The 23,854-nt window shown below is 44.4% G+C and overlaps 1 long non-coding RNA gene across 3 annotated transcripts; it reads right to left on the bottom strand.

Moving 5' to 3' along the window:
- Window positions 1-371: 371 nt before the first annotated feature.
- Window positions 372-21,548, bottom strand: LOC123103053 (uncharacterized). 3 transcript variants are annotated; one of them, XR_006449602.1, is made up of 4 exons: window positions 20,764-21,548; window positions 19,992-20,181; window positions 19,464-19,551; window positions 372-408 (listed from the first exon to the last, which is right to left on the bottom strand). It is a non-coding gene; the product is annotated as an uncharacterized lncRNA (long non-coding RNA). The 3 variants fall into 3 exon arrangements; XR_006449601.1 differs by lacking the exon at window positions 372-408 and adding an exon at window positions 15,187-15,361; XR_006449600.1 differs by lacking the exon at window positions 372-408 and having other exon boundaries at window positions 18,880-19,551; window positions 20,764-21,546.
- Between the last annotated feature and the right edge of the window lie 2,306 nt (window positions 21,549-23,854).

Raw genomic sequence — 23,854 nt, forward strand, 5'->3', positions numbered from 1 at the left:
TTTGGGTCTGGGTGGCGGTCCATAAAGAAAAACAGGCGATCCTGAAATACCCAGGTACCTCAATCCACCCAGATGTGTGTTTAAGTTGCCACCTTAGATAAACCATTAATTAACAAACTCACATCTGTCATGGATATCACTCACCCAATCCACAACTACTAGCATAGCATGGCATAATAGGCAAACGTAGAAGTAACTCCCAAAGGTTTGATAATACAACAGGTAATAGGTACTACCTCAACTACTTCCCATCCCACAATTGAATTAGATCCTAATCATGCAATGTTTGAGGATTGATCAAATGCAATAAAACTGGGTAGTAGAAGGTATGATCCAAGTGTTACTTGCCTTGCTGATGATCCACGAAACCTTGAGATTCAAAGTAACAGGCGGCGCACTCCGGGTATTCTATCGCAGACAAACAAACAAGAATACAATAAGTATTCATCTAATGCACAGGTAAAACTCAAATAAGAGATCTAAGCAGAAGCTTCAACTTAAGAACTCCGGTTTGCAAAAAGAATCAAATCAAATGAAGCAATGAAAGTCAAACGGCAAAAGAAACAGGCTTCGTTTACTATTCTGGATCTAGGGAAATTTTTACAGTGGCAAAAACTTGTTTAAGTTGGTTAAACGGATAGAGGGTTTCGAGACGAAACTCCAAGCGCTTGAATCGCCTGAATCCGATAAACGAGCGAAAAGTTATACTAAAACGAAAATCGGATCAGGAATCACGATCAGAAAAATCGCGGATAAATTTGAGAAAAAGAAAAACGACGAACGTTTGCTAGAACGAACGAACGGACGAAAGCTTGCTATTTAAATAAATCGGAAAAATACCGATCTATTTAAAAAACCGAAAAAAAACCGCGATTTTTTTTCTTTTTCTCCTTTTTAAAAAAAACGGGCGGCGAAAACGAGGTTGACCTCGGGCGGCGGGTCCGGCGGCGACGGCTCCGGCGGCGACGGCGGCGGGCGGCGGCGGCTGATTAGGGTTTCGGGCGGCTTGTAAAGGCTGCCCCCGGGCGGAGTCCCGCTCGGGTACGGCCCAAATTCGGTTGGCGTTTTTTTTTTAAATTATTCCATGCAGAAAAACAAATAAAAGAAATACTAAACGGACTCCAAAAATCCTGAAATAAACTTTCCCGGGCTTCTAAAATCAAGCCGCACAAGCTGAACATTTATTTGGGGCCTAAATGCAATTTTGAAAAACGCACATTTTTCCTAAATTCAAATAAAATACCAAAAAACTCTGAAATAAAATCTTATTTGATTTTATTATTAAATCCTCAATATTTCTTTATTTTGGGAAAGTCATTTTATTCCCTCCCTCATATTTTTGTAATAGAAATAATTGATGATAAAATAATTAAAATCAAATGATCCTATTCGCAAAATTTGAGAAAACTCAAGTATGAAAATAACAAAATCCCCAACTCTCTCGGTGGGTCCTTGAGTTGAGTGGAATTTCTAGGATCAAAACCAAAAGCAAAAAAATTATGATATGCAATGATGGTCTAATGTATAACATTCCAAATTGAAAATTTGGGATGTGACATTTCAGTAAGTACTATGATCAACTCACTCATCCTAGTAGTTGGTTCACCCCTTTCCTAGGCTAAACAAAGCATGGTCGATAGCCTAGACAAGGTTTGGCATCACCTGGACATCACGATGGCACAGTGCGCGTGGTGACCGCGTGAGGACACGGGCTCCAGCACGTCATCGACGTGCTCTGAGCTGCGCCCGAGCCTCTGTTGAGCTCGTGCTCGTCTCAGCACCGCGCCCAGCCTACCGCACTACGCCACCAGCCTCGCTGCATCACCCCAGCACCCTCGCTGCTGCTCGTCAATGCCGGAATCGTCGTAGCGATCACGCGCGCGCCACGCTAGAGGGGCACAGTGCCCCCATGCTCGACTAAGTCCCCTCCCGTGCGTCCTATGCTCGTCCCCGAGCTCACACAGTGGCCGCATGAGCCCTGGCGACTTCTTCCCCTCTCACTGACGCCCCTCATTGCCGTGCGCTGCTTCTAAAGGCTCCGGTGAGCTCTCGAGCCCCGCCTGGGCCTCGCCTATAAATAGACCCCTCCCCGGCTCATTTCTCCTCACCTCTCCACCCGCTCAACCACCATGAGACCGTAGGTAGCCACGGCCCGGCCGGGAAGGCCTCTGGCCGCCATCCCCGACCCGAGCTCGCCAGCGATCCGCTTTCTCTGCCCCCTCCCTCTCCATTGCTCCTCGAGCTCGACCCACTTCTCCAATGACTCCCTGGTGAACCACTGAAGCTAGCCTAACCCCCTAGCACCCCTGGAGCCGCTTGTTCTCGCCGTCTTCTTCATCTCCGACGAGCTCCGCTCGCTGCAGCCGCTAGAGAAGCCCTTGTTGATCCTGTCCTAAAGGAAATATGCCCTAGAGGCAATAATAAAATTGTTATTTATATTTCCTTATATCATGATAAATGTTTATTATTCATGCTAGAATTGTATTAATCAGAAACTTGATACATGAGTGAATACATAGACAAAACAAAGTGTCCCTAGTATGCCTCTACTTGACTAGCTCATTAATCAAAGATGGTTAAGTTTCCTAACCATAGACATGTGGTGTCATTTGATGAACGGGATCACATCATTAGGAGAATGATGTGATGGACAAGACCCATCTGTTAGCTTAGCATAATGATCGTTAAGTTTTATTGCTATTGCTTTCTTCATGACTTATACATATTCTTTTGACTATGATATTATGCAACTCCCGAATACCGGAGGGACACCTTGTGTGCTATCAAACGTCACAACGTAACTGGGTGATTATAAAGATGCTCTATAGGTGTCTCCGAAGGTGTTTTTTGGGTTGGCATAGATCAAGATTAGGATGTGTCACTCCGAGTATCGGAGAGGTATCTCTGGGCCCTCTCGGTAATGCACATCACTATAAGCCTTGCAAGCAATGTGACTAATGAGTTAGTTGCAGGATGATGCATTACGGAATGAGTAAAGAGACTTGCCGATAACGATATTGAACTAGGTATGAGGATACCAACGATTGAATCTCGGGTAAGTAACATACCGATGACAAAGGGAATAACGTATGTTGTTATTGCGGTTTGACTGATTAAGATCTTCATAGAATATGTAGGAACCAATATGAGCATCCAGGTTCCGCTATTGGTTATTGATCGGAGATGTGTCTCGGTCATGTCTACATAGTTCTCGAACACGTAGGGTCCGCACGCTTAACCTTCAATGACGATTTGTATTACGAGTTATGTGTTTTGGTGACCAAAGTTTGTTTGGAGTCCCGGATGAGGTCACGGACATGACGAGGAGTCTCGAAATGATCGAGAGGTAAAGATTGATATATTGCACAATGATATTCAAACACCGGAATGGTTTCGGAAATGTTCGGGTATATTTCGGAGTACCCAGGGGTTACGAGAACCCCCCGAGGAATATTGGGCCTACATGGGCCTTAGGGGAGAGAGAGGGAAGCCCGCGAGGGGTGGCGCGCGCGCCCCTCCAAGGGAGTCTGAATAGGACAAGGAGGAGGGGGCGTGGCCCCCTTTCCCTCTCCCTCTCCTTCCTTTTCCCCTCCGATGAGAAAGGAAAAGGGGGGGCAAATCCTACTAGGAGTGGAGTCCTAGTAGGACTCCCCCCCTTGGCCCCTTGGTGGCAGGCCTCCTCCTCCCCTCCTTTATATACGGGGGCAAGGGATCACCCCATAGCACATCAATTGTTCTCTTAGCCGTGTGTGGTGCCCCCCTCCACAGTTTACTCCTCCAGTCATAGCGTCGTAGTGCTTAGGTGAAGTCCTACGCGGATCACATCATGATCACTGTCACCATGCAGTCATTCTGACGAAACTCTCCCTCGACCCTCTGCTGGATCAAGAGTTCGAGTGACATCATCGAGTTGAACGTGTGCTGAACTCGGAGGTGTCGTACGTTCGGTACTAGATTGGTTGGATCGTGAAGATGTTCGACTACATCAACCGCGTTAACCTAATGCTTCCGCTTTCGGTCTACGAGGGTACATGGACACACTCTCCGCCTCTCGTTGTTATGCATCTCCTAGATAGATCTTGCGTGATAGGAAATTTTTTGAAATTGCATGCTACGTTCCCCAACAATGGCATCCGAGCCAGGTCTATGCGTAGATGATATGTACGAGTTGAACACAAAGAGTTGTGGGCGATAATAGTCATATTGCTTACCACCAATGTCTTATTTTGATTTGTTGTTATTGTTGGATGAAGTGGCCGGGACCAACCTTACATGACCATGTTCATGAGACCGGTTCCACCGACACACATGCAACTTGTTTTGCATAAAAGTGGCTGGCGGGTGTCTGTTTCTCCAACTTTAGTTGGATCGAATTTGACTATGGTCGGTCCTTGTTGAAGGTTAAAACAACGCACTTGATGAAAAATCATTGTGGTTTTGATGCGTAGGTAAGAATGGTTCTGGCTAGAAGCCCGTAGTAGCCACATAATACTTGCAACAACAAAGTAGAGGACGTCTAACTTGTTTTTGCAGGGCATGTTGTGATGTTATATGGTCAAGACATGATGTGATATAAGTTATTGTATGAGATGATCATGTTTTGTAAAAGTTATCGGCAACTGGCAGGAGCCTTATGGTTGTCGCTTTATTGTATGAAATGCAATCGCCATGTAATTGCTTTACTTTATCACTATACGGTAGCGATAGTTGTAGAAGCAATAGTTTGTGAGAGGACAATGACGCTACAATGGAGATCAAGGTGTCAAGCCGGTGACGATGGAGATCATCATGGTGCTTTGGAGATGGAGATCAAAGGCACAAGATGATGACGGCCATATCATGTCACATATTTTGATTGCATGTGATTTTTATCTTTTATGCATCTTATTTTGCTTAGTACGGCGGTAGCATTATAAGATGATCCCTCACTGAATTTCAAGGTATAAGTGTTCTCCCTGAGTATGCACCGTTGCGACAGTTCGCCGTGTCGAGACACCACATGATGATCGGGTGTGATAAGCTCTACATTCACATACAACGGGTGCAAGACAGTTTTGCAAGTGCAGAATACTCGGGTTAAACTTGACGAGCCTAGCATATGCAGATATGGCCTCGGAACACTGAGATCGAAAGGTCGAACGTGAATCATATAATAGATATGATCAACATAGAGATGTTCACCATTGGAAACTACTCCATCTCACGTGATGATCGGACATGGTTTAGTTGATATGGATCACATGATCATTTAGATGACTAGAGGGATGTCTATCTAAGTGGGAGTTGTTAAGTAATATGATTAATTGAACTTAAAGTTATCATGAACTTAGTCCTAATAGTTTTTGCATATCTATGTTGTTGTAGATCAATGGCCCGTGCTACCATTCCCTTGAATTTTAATGCATTCCTAGAGAAAGCTAAGTTGAAAGATGATGGTAGCAACTACACGGACTGGGTCCGTAACTTGAGGATTATCCTCATTGCTGCACAAAAGAATTACGTCCTGGAAGCACCGCTAGGTGCAAGACCCGCTACAGGAGCAACTCCGGACATTATGAATGTCTGGCAGACTAAAGATGATGACCACTTGATAGTTCAGTGTGCCATGCTTTACGGCTTAGAATCAGGACTTCAAAGACGTTTTGAACGTCATGGAGCATATGAGATGTTCCAAGAGTTGAAGTTAATCTTTCAAGAAATTCCCGATAGAGAGATATGAAGTCTCCAACAAGTTCTATAGCTGTAAGATGGAGGAGAGCAATTCTGTCAGTGAACACATACTCAGAATGTCTGGGTACCATAACCACTTGACTCAGCTGGAAGTTAATCTTCCTGATGATAGTGTCATTGACAGAGTTCTTCAATCACTGCCACCAAGCTATAAAGGCTTCATGATGAACTATAATATGCAAGGGATGGAAAAGTCAATTCCCGAGCTCTTCACAATGCTCAAGGCTGCGGAGGTAGAAATCAAGAAGGAGCATCAAGTGTTGATTGTTAACAAGACCACTAGTTTCAAGAAAAGGGGTAAAGGGAAGAAGGGGAACTTCAAGAAGAATAGCAAGCAAGTTTCTACTCCCGGGAAGAAGCCCAAGTCTGGACCTAAGCCTGAAACTGAGTGCTTCTACTGCAAAGGGACTGGTCACTGGAAGCGGAACTGCCCCAAGTATTTGGCGGATAAGAAGGATGGCAAAGTGAAAGGTATATTTGATATACATGTTATTGATGTGTGCCTTACTAATGCTCGTAGTAGCGCCTGGGTATTTGATACTGGTTCTGTTGCTCATATTTGCAACTCAGAACATGAGCTACAAATTAAAAGAAGATTGGCTAAGGATGAGGTGATGATGCGCGTCGGAAATGGTTCCAAGGTCGATGTGATCACCGTCGGCACGCTACCTCTACATCTACCTTCGGGATTAGTTTTAGACCTGAATAATTGTTATTTGGTGCCAGTGTTGAGCATGAACATTATATCAAGATCTTGTTTGATGTGAGACGGTTATTCATTTAAATTAGAGAATAATGGTTGTTCTATTTATATGAGTAATATCTTTTATGGTCATGCACCCTTAATGAGTGGTCTATTTTTGTTGAATCTCGATCGTAGTGATACACATATTCATAATATTGAAGCCAGAAGATGCAAAGTAAATAATGATAGTGCAACTTATTTGTGGCAGTGCCATTTAGGTCATATTGGTGTAAAGCGCATGAAGAAACTCCATGGTGATGGGATTTTGGAATCACTTGATGCTTGCGAACCATGTGTGGCCCCCTTTCCCTCTCCCTCTCCCTCTCCTTCCTTTTCCCCTTCGATGAGAAAGGAAAAGGGGGGGGCGAATCCTACTAGGAGTGGAGTCCTAGTAGGACCCCCTCCCTTGGCGCGCCCCCTTGGTGGCTGGCCTCCTCCTCCCCTCCTTTTTATACAGGGGCAAGAGGGCACCCCATAGCACATCAATTGTTCTCTTAGCCGTGTGCGGTGCCCCCCTCCACAGTTTACTCCTCTGGTCATAGCATCATAGTGCTTAGGAGAATCCCTGCACGGATCACATCACCATCACCGTCACCACGCCGTCGTGCTAACAAAACACTCCCTCGACCCTCTGTTGGATCAAGAGTTGAGGGACATCATCGAGCTGAACGTTTGCTAAACTCGGAGGTGCCGTACATTCGGTACTAGATCGGTTGGATCGTGAAGACGTTCGACTACATCAACTGCGTTAACCTAACACTTCTGTCGGATTGTGGGTTCCGGCAAACCCTTGAGGTTCAAACACTGCGGTGCGCACGAAGATCTCTCTCTTCCTCGCTCACTCTCGCAACGATCTCTAGGCCTAGCTCGCCGAACCCAAGGAACAATAGACACGAGAGTTTATACTGGTCCGGGCCACCATTGTGGTGCAATACCCTACTCCAGTGTGGTGTGGTGCATTGCCTCGCGGGCTGAGGATGAACTAATACAAGGGACGAACAACCTCCTGAGGAGAGGTGTTATTTTGGCTTGATGAGCTGGTGAGATGGCCTTGGTGGAGTGGATCCAATCCAAGATGAGCCAATCTTTTACTACGGTGGTGGCTAGCCCTATTTATAGAGGCCCTGGTCCTCTTCCCAAATGTTTAGGCAGGAAGGGATCCCACAATAGCCAATTTCGAAGGGAGACAACTAGTATAAGTTATCCTGACAAAAGGTGGTCTTCGCCTGCCAAAGGCTCTGGTGGTGACGCCGCCGTGGGCTCAGCTGTGACCTCCGTCCTGCCGTCCTGCTGGTCTTGGTCTTGTTGCATCGATATGGAAACCTTTGCCTGATGCCTTCGGACTCCTCGCATGCGCTTGCCCCTTTAGAACCAAAGAGGAAACTGGCACTCTGCACCCGCTAGTGCCCGCCTAGCCTTGGTCGTCATGGCTCATGTCACGTGAATCTCCTGAGGTGCACCTTGCATAGATATCTCCACTCCTCGGGAGCCAGCCTAGGGAGGCTGCCCCCAGGAGGTCTTGGCGTCGTCCGCCTCATGAGGCTTGGCCCCTCGTGAGGGTCTTGAGTGGTTGTTGATGATGATGGGCTGTACCAGGCCGTTGGTGGAGCCACGCCATGGGCCGCAGGCAGGCAAGTCTGGGTACCCCCGTTCCCAGGATGCTGAAAGTAGCCCCCGGGCCCAAGGCGCGCCTGGACTTGGCTTCAAGGGGAATCCAAAGGTCAAGTGCGGAGCGCCACGGGCCCCAGTAGCCTGCGGCCTTGATTGGCACGTGGCGATTTACAGGTCGTGGATGTCTTCGCTTCCCCATGCTGCCTCGGCAACTGCCCAACTTGACAAGAAACTGCAGCATGCAGAAAAAAATCATCATTACCTTAGATCGTGGAGGCTGACGGTTGGCCTCCCTCCGGCTATAAATTAGGAAGGGGCGGAGCCCCTGTTGCTCATCTCTTCCTCCATCCCACTTGCTTCCTCTTCTTCCTCTTTGCTTTGCCATCTTGCAACAACACACATGGCGCCGACAAAGAGATTCACGACTGCGGAGAAGGGGAAGGCGCTCCAGGAGGGGCCCGACTCTCCGCCACCCAAGCGGGGTCGTGGCCGCCCCCGCAAGCACGCCATGACTCCTGCCGTGGCTGCTCGGGGGCGTGGGCAGACTTCCTTGGGGTCTGGCGCTGTTCCTGGCGGCCGCCGCGGCATCCCCTCGCGCGGCGGGAGCCGCCCAAAATGCGGTAATCCTGTCCATGAAGGGAGGCACGCCATGGTCGCCCGACCTCCCCGACCATGCTTCCACTCGGTGGAGGTGATGTCGGAGTTCCTCGTGTGGTCAGAGAACTCAGCCGGCACCTGGCTTCAGCTTCCGCACTCCTTCGCCGTCGAGCTGCCGGCCTCAGGTCCCGGCGGCCTCTGGTTACAGGCCGACGGCTGCTGCAGCAAGGCTTCGTGGGTCGCGGTAGAGGTCTCCACCGTGGGCAACGTAGCACTAGCCCGCGGCTGGCAGACGTTTGCCCGGGCGCACGGCCTGGGCATGCAGTGCACCCTCCACTTCAAATACGATGGGGCCACGGGCCTCTTCGTGAGGGTGTTCGGGGAAGATGGTCACCGCGCCAGGTGCTGCCCTGAAGACGGCGAGAGCGACGAAGTACTAGGCCTTGGCGAAGTCCGTGACGAGGACAAGGGCGGCCTTGCCCCCGGCGATGGCCGCAGCTCATTCGGCGACGGCAGCTCCTCCTCTACGACTAGCCGCCACATCATTGGTCTCACTTCGAGGATGGTGGCGGGTCGTCCCATCGCCGCGCCGCAGTGAAGCGCGAGGAGGGCTCCGGCTGAGTTCAGGGGCCAATCCTCGCGAGCATTCGCGTCGTAGGAGACGCTTTCGCCCTGATACGTCCATTTTGCATCATGCTTTTATATTGATATTTATTGCATTATGGGCTGTTATTACACATTATGTCACAATACTTATGCCTATTTTCTCTTATTTTACAAGGGTTACATGAAGAGGGGGAATGCCGGCAGCTGGCATTCTGGGCTGGAAAAGGAGCAAATATTAGAGACCTATTCTGCACATCTCCAAAAGTCCTGAAACTTCACGGGAGCATGTTTCAGAATATATAAAAAATATTGGGTGCAAGAAGTACCAGAGGGGGGCCACCAACCATCCACGAGGGTGGGGGTGCGCCATACCCCCTGGGCGCGCCCCCTGCCTCATGGGCCCCCTGGCATCCCTGTAATGCCCATCTTTGGCTATATGGAGTCTTTCATCAAGGAAAAAATAATAAGCAATCTTTCAGGAAGAAACTCCGCCGCCACGAGGTGGAACCTTGGCGAAACCAATCTAGGGCTCCGGTGGAGCTGTTCTGCCGGGGAAACTTCCCTCCGGGAGGGGGAAATCATCACCGTCATCATCACCAACGATCCTCTCATCGGGAGGGGGTCAATCTCCATCAACATCTTCACCAACACCATCTCATCTCAAACCCTAGTTCATCTCTTGTATCCAATCTTTGTCCCAAAGCCTCAGATTGGTACGTGTGGGTTGCTAGTAGTGTTGATTACTCCTTGTAGTTGATGCTAGTTGGTTTACTTGGTGGAAGATAATATGTTCAGATCCATTATGCCTATTAATACCCCTCTAATTATGAACATGAATATGATTTGTGAGTAGTTACGTTTATTCCTGAGGACATGGGAGAAGTCTTGCTATAAGTAGTCATGTGAATTTGTTATTCGTTCGATATTTGATGAGATGTATGTTGTCTTTCCTCTAGTGGTGTCATGTGAACGTCGACTACATGACACTTCACCATTGCTTGGGCCTAGAGGAAGGCATTGGGAAGTAATAAGTAGATGATGGGTTGCTAGAGTGACAGAAGCTTAAACCCTAGTTTATGTGTTGCTTCGTAAGGGGCTGATTTGGATCCATATGTTTCATGCTATGGTTAGGTTTACCTTAGTACTTCTGTTGTAGTTGCGAATGCTTGCAATAGGGGTTAATCATAAGTGGGATGCTTGTCCAAGGAAGGACAGTACCCAAGCACCGGTCCACCCACATATCAAATTATCAATGTACCGAACGCGAATCATATGAACGTGATGAAAACTAGCTTGACGACAATTCCCATGTGTCCTCGGGAGCGCTTTCCTTTATATAAGAGTTTGTCCAGGCTTCTCCTTTGCTACAAAAAGGACTGGGCCATCTTGCTGCACCTTATTTACTTTTACTATTTGTTACCCGTTACAAATTACCTTATCACAAAACTATCTGTCACCGATAATTTCAGTGCTTGCAGAGAATACCTTGCTGAAAACTGCTTATCATTTCCTTCTGCTCCTCGTTGGGTTCGACAATCTTACTTATCAAAAGGACTACGATAGATCCCCTATACTTGTGGGTCCTCAAGACTCTTTTCTGGCACCGTTGCTGGGGAGTGAAGCGCCTTTGGTAGGTGGAATTTGGTAAGGAAAAATTTATATAGTGTGCTGAAATTTACTGTCACTTGTTACTATGGAACATAATCCTTTGAGGGGCTTGTTTGGGGTATCTTCACCCCGACTAGTAGAGCAAAGAGTTGCTCCTCAAACTACTGAACCTACTGAAATTTTTTACTTTGAAATTCCTTCGGGTATGATAGAGAAACTGCTAGCTAATACTTTTACAGGAGATGGAACATTGCATCCCGATTTGCACCTATTCTATGTGGATGGAGTTTGTGGATTATTTAAGCTTGTAGGTATGCCCGAGGATGTTATCAAGAATAAGGTCTTCCCTTTATATTAGAAGGGAAAGGCATTGAAATGGTTTAGGGTATGCGATTATATGGGATCATGGAACTACAACCAATTGAAATTGGAATTTCATCAGAAGTTTTATCCTATGCATCTTGTTCATCGTGATCGTAATTATATATATAATTTTTGGCCTCACGAAGGAGAAAGCATCGCTCAAGCTTGGGGGAGGCTTAATTCAATGTTATATTCATGCCCCAATCATGAGCTCTCAAGATAAATTATTATACAAAATTTTTATGCTCGGCTTTCTCTCGATAATCGCTCCATGCTCGATACTTCTTGTACTGGCTCTTTTATGATGAAGACTATTGAATTCAAATGGGATTTGTTGGAAAGAATTAAACGCAACTCTGAAGATTGGGATCTCGACGAAGGTAAGGAGTCAGGTATAACACCTAAGTTTGATTATGTTAAATCTTTTATGGATACTGATGCTTTCCGTGAATTTAGCACTAAATATGGACTTGACTCTGAGATAGTAGCTTCTTTCTGTGAATCCTTTGCTACTCATGTTGATCTCCCTAAGGAGAAGTGGTTTAAATATAATCCTCCCATTGAAGTAAAAGTAGTTGCACCTATTAAAGTTGAAGAAAAGACTATCAATTATAAAGATCCTATTGTTCTTACTGCTTATATTGAGAAACCACATTTTCATGTTAGAATAAAGGATCATGCTAAAGCTTCAACTGTAGTTCGTAAGAGTAATACTAGAACACCTACTCCCTTTGAGAAAATAAAGTTGAACCTAGTGTTTCTATGGTTAAAGATCTCTTGGCCGATAATATTGATGGGCATGTTATTTACTTCTGTTATGAAGCTGCTAGAATTGCTAGACCCGATACTAAAAATAAACATAGACCTATTATAGGCATGCCTGTTATTTCTGTTAAAATAGGAGATCATTGCTATCATGGCTTATGTGATATGGGTGCTAGTGCAAGTGCAATACCTCATTCCTTATATAAAGAAATTATGCATGATATTGCACCTGCTGAGATAGAGGAAATTGATGTTACTATTAAACTTGCCAATAGAGACACTATTTCACCAGTTGGGATTGTTAGAGATGTTGAAGTCTTGTGTGGGAAGGTTAAATATCCTGCTGGTTTTCTTGTTCTTGGTTCCCCACAAGATGACTTTTGTCCCATCATATTTGGTAGACCCTTCTTGAATACTGTTAATGCTAAGATAGACTGCAATAAGGATATTGTTTCTGTTGGTTTAGGGGATATGTCTCATGAGTTTAATTTTGCTAAATTTCGTAGACAACCCCATGATAAAGAATTGCCTAGTAAAGATGAAATTATTGGTCTTTCTTCTATTGCCATGCCTCCTAGTGATCCTTTAGAATAATATTTGCTAGACCATGAAAATGATATGTTTATGAATGAAAGAAGGGAAATAGATGAAGTATTCTTTAAACATGGACCTATTTTGAAACACAACTTGCCTGTTGAAATCCTAGGGGATCCTCCTCCAACTAAGGGTGATCCCGTGTTTGAGCTTAAACCTTTACCTGATACTCTTAAATATGCTTATCTTGATGAGAAAGAGATATATCCTGTTATTATTAGTGCTAACCTTTCAGAGCATGAAGAAAAGAAATTATTGAAAACTCTAAAGAAGCACCGTGCTGCTATTTGATATACTCTTGATGATCTTAAGGGCATTACTCCCACTCTCTGCTAGCACAAAATAAAATTAGAGAAAGACGCGAAACCGGTTGTTGATCACCAATGACGGTTAAATCCTAAGATGAAAGAAGTGGTAAGAAAAGAAATACTAAAGCTTCTGGAGGCGGGTATAATTTATCTCGTTGTTGATAGTCCATGGGTAAGTCATGTCCATTGTGTCCCTAAGAAGGGAGGTATTACTATTGTTCCTAATGATAAAGATGAATTGATCCCACAAAGAATTGTTACAGGTTATAGAATGGTAATTGATTTACGCAAATTAAATAAAGATACAAAAAAGGATCATTACCATTTACCTTTTATTGATCGCTAGAAAGATTATCCAAACATACACATTTTTGCTTTCTAGATGGTTATTCTGGTTTCTCTCAAATACCCGTGTCAAAAGAGGATCAAGAAAAGACAACTTTTACTTGCCCTTTTCGGTACCTTTGCTTATAGACGTATGCCTTTTGTTTATGCAATGCACCTGCTACTTTTCAAAAATGTATGACTGCTATATTCTTTGACTTCTGTGAAAAGATTGTTGAGGTTTTCATGGATGATTTCTCCATTTACGGAACTTCTTTTGATGATTGCTTAAGCAACCTTGATCGAGTTTTGCAGAGATGTGAAGAAACTAATCTTGTCTTGAATTAGGAGAAGTGCCACTTTATGGTTAATGAAGGTATTGTCTTGGGGCATAAAATTTCTGAAAGAGGTATTGAAGTTGATAAAGCTAAAGTTGATGCTATTGAAAAGATGTCGTGTCCTAAGGATATTAAAGGTATAAGAAGGTTCCTTGGTCATGCCGGTTTTTATAGGAGGTTCATTAAGGACTTTTCTAAAATTTCCAAGCCTCTGACTAATCTCTTACAAAAAGATGTTCCTTTTGTCTTTGATGATGATTGTGTAGAAGCATTTGAAATACTTAAGAAAGCTTTAATTTGTGCGCCCATTTGTTCAGCCACCTGATTGGAATTTACCTTTGAAATTATGTGTGATCCTAGTGATTATGTTGTAGGGGCTGTTCTAGGACAAAGAGTTGATAATAAATTAAATGCTAACCAATATGCTAGTAAAACTCTAGACAGTGCTCAAAGAAATTATGCTACTACTAAAAAAGAATTTTTAGCAGTTGTGTTTTCTTGTGATAAGTTCAGACCTTATATCTTGGTTCTAAAGTAACTGTTCACACTGATCATGCTGCTATTAAATATCTTATGGAAAAGAAAGATGCTAAACCTAGACTTATTAGATGGGTTCTCTTGCTACAAGAATTTGATTTTCATATTATTGATAGAAAGGGAGTTGAGAACCCCGTTGCAGATAACTTGTCTAGGTTAGAGAATGTTCTTGATGACCCACTACCTATTGATGATAGCTTTCCTGATGAACAATTAGCTGTGATAAATGCTTCTCGTACTGCTCCATGGTATGCTGATTATGCTAATTATATTGTTGCTAAGTTTATACCACCTAGTTTCACATACCAGCAAAAGAAAAAGTTCTTCCATGATTTAAGACATTACTTCTGGGATGACCCACATCTTTATAAAGAAGGAGTAGATGGTGTTATTAGACGTTGTGTACCTGAGCATGAACAGGAACAGATCCTACGCAAGTGTCACTCCGAGGCTTATGGAGGACACCATGCTGGAGATAGAACTGCATTTAAGGTATTGGAATCCAGTTTTTATTGGCCTACTCTCTTCAAGGATGCCCGTAAGTTTGTTTTGTCTTGTGATGAATGTCAAAGAATTGGTAATATTAGTAGACGTCAAGAAATGCCTATGAACTATTCACTTGTTATTGAACCATTTGATGTTTGGGGCTTTGATTATATGGGACCGTTTCCTTCCTCTAATGGGTATACACATACTTTAGTTGTTGTTGATTACGTTACTAAGTGGGTAGAAACTATTCCAACTAGTAGTGTTGATCATAACACCTCTATTAAGATGCTTAAAGAAGTTATTTTTCTGAGGTTTGGAGTTCCTAGATACTTAATGACTGATGGTTCACATTTTATTCATGGTCCTTTTCGTAAAAACTTGCTAAGTATGATGTTAGTCATAGAGTTGCATCTCCATATCATCCACAGTCTAGTGGTCAAGTAGAATTGAGTAATAGAGAGCTTAAATTAATTTTGCAAAAGACTGTTAATAGATCTAGGAAGAATTGGTCCAAGAAACTTGATGATGCATTATGGGCCTATAGAACTGCATATAAGAATCCTATGGGTATGTCTCCGTATAAGATGGTTTATGGAAAAGCATGTCACTTACCTCTTGAACTAGAACATAAGGCATATTGGGCCATTAAAGAGCTCAATTATGATTTCAAACTTACTGGTGAGAAGAGGCTTTTTAACATTAGCTAACTTGATGAATGGATAACCCACGCCTATGAGAATGCCAAACTGTTTAAAGAAAAAGTTAAAAGATGGCATGAAAAAGGATACAAAAGCGTGAGTTCAATGTAGGCGATTATTATAAAACTCTCGTTTAAGAATTTTTTTGCAGGAAAACTCCTCTCTAAATGGTAAGGTCCTTACGTTATCGAGGAGGTCTATCGTTCCGGTGCCATAAAAATCAACAACTTTGAAGGCACAAATCCGAGGGTGGTGAACGGTCAAAGAATCAAACATTATATCTCAGGTAATCCTATAAAAGTTGAAACTAATGTTATTGAAACCATAACCCTGGAGGAGCACATAAGGGACACTTTCCAGAATGTTTCAGACTCCGAAAAGGAATAGGTATGTGGTACGGTAAGTAAACCGACTCCAAAACAGTTCTAATAGCATTTTTTCTCCATTTTGGAATATTAAAGAAAATAGGAAAATAAGAAGCAGTGCGGAAAGGACACTGTAACATCCCAAATTTTCAATTTGGAATGTTATACATAGATCATTCTCGCATATCATATTTTATTGTAGTTTCGTTTCGCGATCCTCAAAATCCTAAGCAACTCAAGGACCCTCAGAGAGAATTGGGGATTTCCCGGTTTTCATATTTGATTTTTATCAAATAATGAAACGAGGAATTTGGTTTTAATTATTTTTCTCTCCGAAAATATTTCATATTAAAATATATGAGAGGAGATAACCTGACTTCTCCAAATAAAGGAAATATTGGAGGAAAATGATTAAAACCAAATATTTGTTTTTTTCGGAGTTTATTGCTATTTTATTTGCATTAGAAAAATTGCATGTTTCTCAAAGTTGCATTTTAGGGCCAAGAAAATGTTCATCTCGTTCTAAATATTTTATTTAGACGATGAAAATTTGTTTTCGCATTTTTAGATTTTTATTTTATTTTCTAGGATTTTTCTATTAATTTCGGCCGAATATTTTTTTTTAAACTTCCAGCGCCCGACTGGGCCAAGGCCTAGCCGAGCCAGCCCATGTTCCCTGCTCCGCCGTCTCCCACCTGGAGGTCGCGCGCCGCTGCCGCCGCCGACTCGGACCGGAGTCCGAGCCGGACTCTGCCTCCCCCGCCGCCTTGCCCCTCCTCCAAGCCACCCTCCCATCCTTCTCTTTAAATACCCGAGCCCCCCCCCCCCCCGCCGCTGTCGCAGCCCACCTCCCGAGCCGCTCCGCCGCCTCCCGCGCCGTGCCGCCACCGCCGCACCTCGGCGCGCCGCGCCGCAGTCGCCCCGCAAGCCCGCCGCCCGAGCCTCGCCTTGCCGGAGGCTCGCTGGAGAGGTACCCCGCTGTCGATGTCAAAACCGGCGGATCTCGGGTAGGGGGTCCCGAACTGTGCGTCTAGGGTGGATGGTAACAGGAGGCAGGGGACACGATGTTTTACCCAGGTTCGGGCCCTCTTGATGGAGGTAAAACCCTATGTCCTGCTTGATTATTCTTGATAATATGAGTAGTACAAGAGTTGATCTACCACGAGATCAGAGAGGCTAAACCCTAAAACCTAGCCTATGGTATGATTGTATGTTGTCCTACGGACTAAAACCCTCCGGTTTATATAGACACCGGAGGAGGCTAGGGTTACACAAGGTCGGTTACAAAGGAGGAGATAAGCATATCCGTATTGCCTAGCTTGCCTTCCACGCCAAGTAGAGTCCCATCCGGACACGGGACGAAGTCTTCAATCTTGTGTCTTCATAGTCCAACAGTCCGGCTATCCGGAGACCCCCTAATCCAGGACTCCCTCAGTAGCCCCCCAACCAGGCTTCAATGTCATCAAGTCTGACATGCAGTATTGTCTTCGGCATTGCAAGGCGGGTTCTTCTCCAAATTTCGAACGTTTGTCAAGTAGTGTCCGGCACCATAAATGTTGGACTTCTTGGCTTCCGTGCCCAATAACGGCTATCTTCCATGCGTTGAATGAATACGAGGAGCCAGGGCATTTTTACATCGCCCCCCTAGCCAGATAAATAAATTGTCTATTAAAGGGATGGGGATTCTTAGATACAATCCATACCACCCTCCCCCAGCGAGAATCCATCGGTGCGCGCTTCAGAAAGATCCACTCTAGCATGGCCGACCTCCAAAGCTCCTCCTCCCGCCCCCGTAGCCCTAAGCCCGGTGATTGGAAGAAGTGTTCTGTCCCACACAGTCGATTAGTCAAACTGCAGACCAAGGTATTTCTCCCTCCAGCGTATATGGTTCCCGTCCGAGCCGGGCTCGCCACCTACAATGGCGGGGAGCAAGCGGAGAGCTTCCCCAGCCCCTCTACGGGGGGGCGGGTATTCCTTGTTCCTTACTTATTAAGGGGACTCGGATTTCCAATTCATCCGTTCCTCCGTGGGCTCCTGGAGTTTTACGGCCTCCAACTGCATAATTTCACCCTTGCTTCCATTTTACACATCGCCGGCTATGTTGCCCTCTGCGAGTTATTCCTGGGCTGTGAGGCTCATTTCGAACTGTGGAAAAGGTTATTTTGCCTCGTCCCCCGCACACAGAAGGGGTCACTTTATCAAGTGGGCGGAGCCGAAATATGGCGCATCGCCAAAACCGGATACCTGTCCGGTACTCCGAAGAAGACGTCCGAAGACTGGCCTTCGGAATGGTTTTATATGGAGGACGTCCCCCTTTCGGACCCTGTTCGGCGGGGTCTTCCTGAGTTCAACAATGCTCCTCTAAAGAAACACCGAAGTTGGCACCCAAGGAGCGCCCAGGAGGAAGACAACAGAGAAGTCCTTTACCTGATGAACCGGATTAAAGCGCTGGCTCAATCAGGATTGACAATAATCGAGGTTATGTCAATATGCATAATGCGGGGAGTGCAGCCACTTCAATATCGAGGGCATCCCCTGTGGTGTTTTAACGGGGAAGATGATGCCACCCATTGCGGGCAGAAGGGTCCGGACAACGCTGCTGCTTTAGCAAAAATTCTGTCCGAGTTGTTCAAGGGAGAGGAACAGGAGTTCATCTGCATCAAGCCTTCTCCATGTACAACCCTCCAAGCTGGGTGAGTTATATTTCCTTACTTCCATTCTTCTCGCATTCTTTGTCGTAGGTACTCACCTTGCCATTTTGCGGCAGGAACTGCGATAAGCCATAACGGAGGTCAACAATCCATCTCCACAACCAGAGGACCCTGACCGGGCCCTCAGTCCTGGACTCGAAGAAGATCCGGACATATTCGTGGAGCTGATAGACTGGCAGTTCTATCAATTAAGCTGTGATGACGCCATGGTGGCCATTACGGCCGACTATCCCAGACTGCTTCCTGCGTCGCACGTAAGAAAAACCGAAAATCCCAACTCCAAAAACTAGGATCCCCTTTTAGACACTTCACCTACCATATACATATGGTGTTTTACAGGGAAGGCATTCGGGACGCCGTGCCTAACCCGTAGCAACTCGCCAACAAGAGGCACCGAGGCCGGGCAGGCCAAAAAGGAAGGCGGTCAGGACGGAGACGCCGGTGCAGAGGTATGACAAAAACCCTGCTCCATGGTTGTCATCTTTCTCAAAATGTAATGACGTCCATGTTTCTTTAGTAGAAAAAACGCTCGCCGGAATATGTCCGGTGAGGCTGCCAATCATGCTTCCACCAGTCGGGCTCCAGGACCGGACATAGGGGCGGAAGCTGACATGGGGCGGACGCTGGATACTCCCCCTACAGAGGATGCGGATAGACTATCCGTTACAAATTCAGAAGTGGAGAGTGCCATGAATCATAGGCGTCGCTGGGCCGTACTCCGTGATGCTTGCTTCTCACCAGAGGCATTTGATGCCTTCAATTCTGGAGACGCGTACCTCCGTGCTGCTTAAAATGGTCTAGCCAGAGCCACGGACCGGTATAAAGTAGTTCCTGTTTTAATTTTGAGTGAACTGTTTGTTGTGGCCATGAGATACTTTTAAGTTTAAGGCATTAATTAGTTTTTCTTGAATAACTTGTGGGTGCATGCAGGAAACACATACTTCAGCATTTAATTGAAAAGACTATTATTCTTAAACAGTAGTCTCTGTTGTTTCTCTTAAATAGAGAGCTCATAGAATGAATAAACAGAAGTGTAGATGTGATGAATAGAGTAGATAGAAGTACTGATCTTACAGTTCTATCACATGAAGTGCATCATTAATTACGTGGCAGAAAACTCATGTCCAATTGAAGTGCATGGATTTTCTCATGGTCATCACGTCTAGATGCAAACAAAAATAAGAAGGAATGTCAGGATGTAGTTTGTTAATTGTAAACATAAATAATATGATAGCAACCGCTTCTTGTTTTGAAAATTGAGTGCTTAGTTGACTGTATCAGATTAAGAATGCCCTTTCGACTACTCCAAAATTCGTGGCTATAATTTCAAATTGCAGTGCTCGGTGACTATAGCCAAGAAGTAAAATTTCATATCGCCTAGCTAGCCTGATGCATAATGAGTCATTTGAAATGCAGATGATGAAGGCAAACAAGTATTCGTCTATTATTAAGTAATAATTCTATTAAGAACAGAACTAAAGGCAAGAAGAGTGCAGGTCAGAAAAAATTCAGATAACTAATACTAATTCTACTATATATGTGCATAAAGTTCGGCAGCCATTAAATCCGTAGCCGGAAACTAATGTGTGTCCATAAACTTACATGTGGTAGTTTACTTCGGCATCGAATGAAACTGGCCTTGATTTCAGGTAACTGAAACTTAGGATGCGCATTGAAATTTAGTATTCCCAATAGACTTCTCAGCTTCGATAGATAAAGGTTCTCCATCATTAGCGTTGTTCTCATCATCATATTTGGCTGATTCTTGCCTTTGATCTTGAACTACAGAAACCTGTAGTGTGGATATACTTAGTACATACTGACTGACAAGGTATCAGGGAAATAAAGGAGTAGAATACCAGAGTTTCAGAGGTAAGTATTGACAGTAGCAGATTATATTATATGCTTATGAACAACTAACACTTGTAGGAATAACTAATACTAATTTAGTGCTATGGAAAACATCATGGCTAGAAAAAAACAATTACCTAACTCGCAAACAAATAAAACATTCTACTATATATGAAGATCGATCCGACCATAAGGTCTCTGATTATGTTGGATATCCATGTACTACCTTGATGATATATACTCCCTGTTTATAAGTATTAAAAAATACAATAGTCAAATGTTTTATACTCCCAATCTGTCCATCCCCTAAAAACTGAATCACAGGGATGTCATTGTTCTGCTCCAACAGAATAATTATTCCAATAGAACATTATTCCAACAGAAAAACTAATCTAAGAGAACTTGTAATCAGGATGTCACATTACATATGAATCAATTTACCATCATTTGTTCAGATGATGCAAAATATTTGTGAGTATAGGCCATGTTACAAGCAGAAGAAAGTAAACATGAAGAGCCTCACCAGCATGATTGCGTGCAAGTGCCGGCGGCAGAGATGATTGCAGGGGGAAGCTGGAGCTAGCAATGCCACACTGACGCCTCATGGGCGACTTGTTGGACATGGAGCAGTAGAAGGCCGACGTTGACTTTCTGTACGGCAGCGGCGGCGGCTCACAAGATCCAAAACCGTCTTCCATGCCCACGGCTGTTGTCTTCGCGTCAACCACGGCAGGCGTCTCCTCATGGCCGGCGCTGCTAAATCATTGGCCGGCTCTGCTTGCTGCACGTGGACGCTGTGTGCTCCCCTAATGCCGCCGGAATGGAACCACCGCTACGGCGACGCCAGGATTGCAGGAGCCACCTTCCGGACCAAACCACCGTCGCGTACCAATGATTGGAGAAGCACGTCGCGGATGAGAGCGTATCAGATGAGGGCTTCCTTGGTTCAGGGAAGACAGTGGCAGCAGGGATGAGGTCGAGGCGGAGCTCGAACTGGAAGGCAGTGGGCGTCGTAAATCTGAGCTCGGGGTGGGGAAGGTGGTGGCGGAGAGTGGGATGGGGCAGGGCCGGCGGCGTGCAAGCGCCAGAGCATGGGCGGCACTTGGGTGCCGACAATCTCCAGCCGTCCAGCGGCGGCGAGTGGCAGACCACGACGCCTAGGCAGCAGCGCAGGAGGGCGGCGATAGCGGCGGCGGCGGCGTAGTTGGGAGACGCATGTGGTTGGCGGCGCGGTGGGCGGAGGAGGGGGATAGAGTGAGTGGTTTGGAGGGGGAGAGAGTGGGTGGGGAGAGGTTTTTTTTCTGAGCATCGGGTGGGGAGAGGTAGCCCGTTTAACTCAGGCCGGACCGTGTCGTTGCGGGCTGACCCATTTGGCCAGGTCTGGCTGTGAGGAGGAGAGAGTCAGGGAGAGGTTCGCATAAGGATTTCTTAAAAAAGGTCCGGATAAGGTTGTGGGGTGAAAAAATGCAATTGAAAATATCTGTATTAGTCTCACTTTTGTTTTTATTATATATTATAGATGTTTATATAATGCAGTATAAAATATCATTATATTTTATATGTTTCACCTTTGTCCAGTAGAGATAAACAGTGATGGACTCGAATGATGTTTCAAATACATCAACTGACATATGCACTGATGTAACGATGACGGCCCAGACCAAAACACCACGAGAAGAGGTGCTATACATGTTAACGCAAAAGGTGCATTATTTTATATTATTGTTTTTCAGAATATGGGAGACATAGATATGGAGTTTGGAGATGCACAAAAAGAACCTATCGACAATGGTTCTGAAGCGACGTCGCTGAAAGGGACCACCGTTTTTTACAATATAATGATATGAAAGAGGTGATATCTCATAAAAAACAAAAAAGATTTTAAATTAAACTTTAATTATTATGCAATTATGACCGTGTTATATTGTCTCTATCTGTTAAATTTAGCATGCATTATCTTTATATAACTTCATCAAACCATTTTATATAACTTCATTAAACTATTTCAGAAGCTCGTGGCAACGCATGGGCATTCTACTAGTGAATTATCATTGTTGACATTATCCCTGAGATAAGCAATTTAGCGAGGTGAAATATGAAACCTCCATATTCCTTTGTGTCTGATGGAAACATTTGCTCTAAAGATATGCTGCGAGTGTCAGCAATCATAGATCACTATATGATGGTTGAGTATGTGAAATTTGCTAAACCAAAAGCTCTTAGATAGACTCTTAACAAAATATGATGAATTGTAGTTGCTTTGATGATTGAGAACATAGTTTGCTAGTTGTCAACAAAGTTTATCTCTCATACTTTAAATGTTCTGGATGAATTATTACTTGGTCATGAGAATTTTTATCATAATTTCTGCTATTACAATAACTTAATAATGTTCATGATGCTACCATGTCCATATTTTGTTTTTATCGACACTCTCTCCATAAACATGTGGTCATGATTATCGAGTTCGGTATTCACTTGAGTACTATTATTTATAGTGTTTTTGATCATTATTTCACTTTATAAAGCAATTATGATGTATTTTCTCTCTTATTTTGCAAGTTTCACATGAAAAGGAGATTCCCGACAGTTCGAATTTTGGACCCAAAAAGGCTACAACAGAGATAGGTATTCTCCAAAGCTCCAAATGACCTGGAAATTTACAGAGAATTATTTTGGAATTAATAAAAAATATTGGAAGAAGAATCATCATGAGGGGCCCCACTAGGGAGTCACAAGCTTAGGTGGCACCCCTCGAGGCGCAACATGTGAGCTCATGGCTCCATGATGACCCACAAGTATAGGGAATCTATCGTAGTCCTTTCTATAAGTAAGAGTGTGGAACCCAACAAGGAGCAGAAAGAAATGATAAGCATTTTTCAGTAAAGTATTCTCTGCAAGCACTGAAATTATCGGTAACAGATAGTTTTGTGATAAGGTAATTTGTAACGGGTGACAAGTAACAAATGTAAATAAGGTGCAGCAAGATGGCCCAATCCTTTTTGTAGCAAAGGACAAGTCTGGACGAACTCTTATATAAAGGAAAATGCTCCCGAGGACACATGGGAATTATCGTCAAGCTACTTTTCATCACGCTCATATGATTCGTGTTCGGTACTTTGATAATTTGATATGTGGGTGGACCGGTGCTTGGGTACTTCCCTTACTTGGACAAGCATCCCACTTATGATTAACCCCTCTTGCAAGCATCCTCAACTACAAAATAAGTATTAAGGTAAACCTAACCATAGCATGAAACATATGGATCCAAATCAGCCCCTTATGAAGCAACGCATAAACTAGGGTTTAAGCTTCTGTCACTCTAGCAACCCATCATCTACTTATTACTTCCCAATGCCTTCCCCTAGGACCAAACAATGGTGAAGTGTCATGTAGTCGACGTTCACATAACACCGCTAGAGGAAAGACAACATACATCTCATCAAAATATCGAACAAATACCAAATTCACATGACTACTTATAGCATAAAGGATCTGAGGGGTATTAATATGCATAAAGGATCTGAACATATGATCTTCCACCAAGTAAACCAACTAGCATCAACTGCAAGGAGTAATCAACACTACTAGCAACCCACAAGTACCAATCTGAG

The sequence above is a fragment of the Triticum aestivum genome, chromosome 5A (assembly GCF_018294505.1).
Source record: "Triticum aestivum cultivar Chinese Spring chromosome 5A, IWGSC CS RefSeq v2.1, whole genome shotgun sequence".
In the NCBI taxonomy this organism is placed as follows: domain Eukaryota; kingdom Viridiplantae; phylum Streptophyta; class Magnoliopsida; order Poales; family Poaceae; genus Triticum; species Triticum aestivum.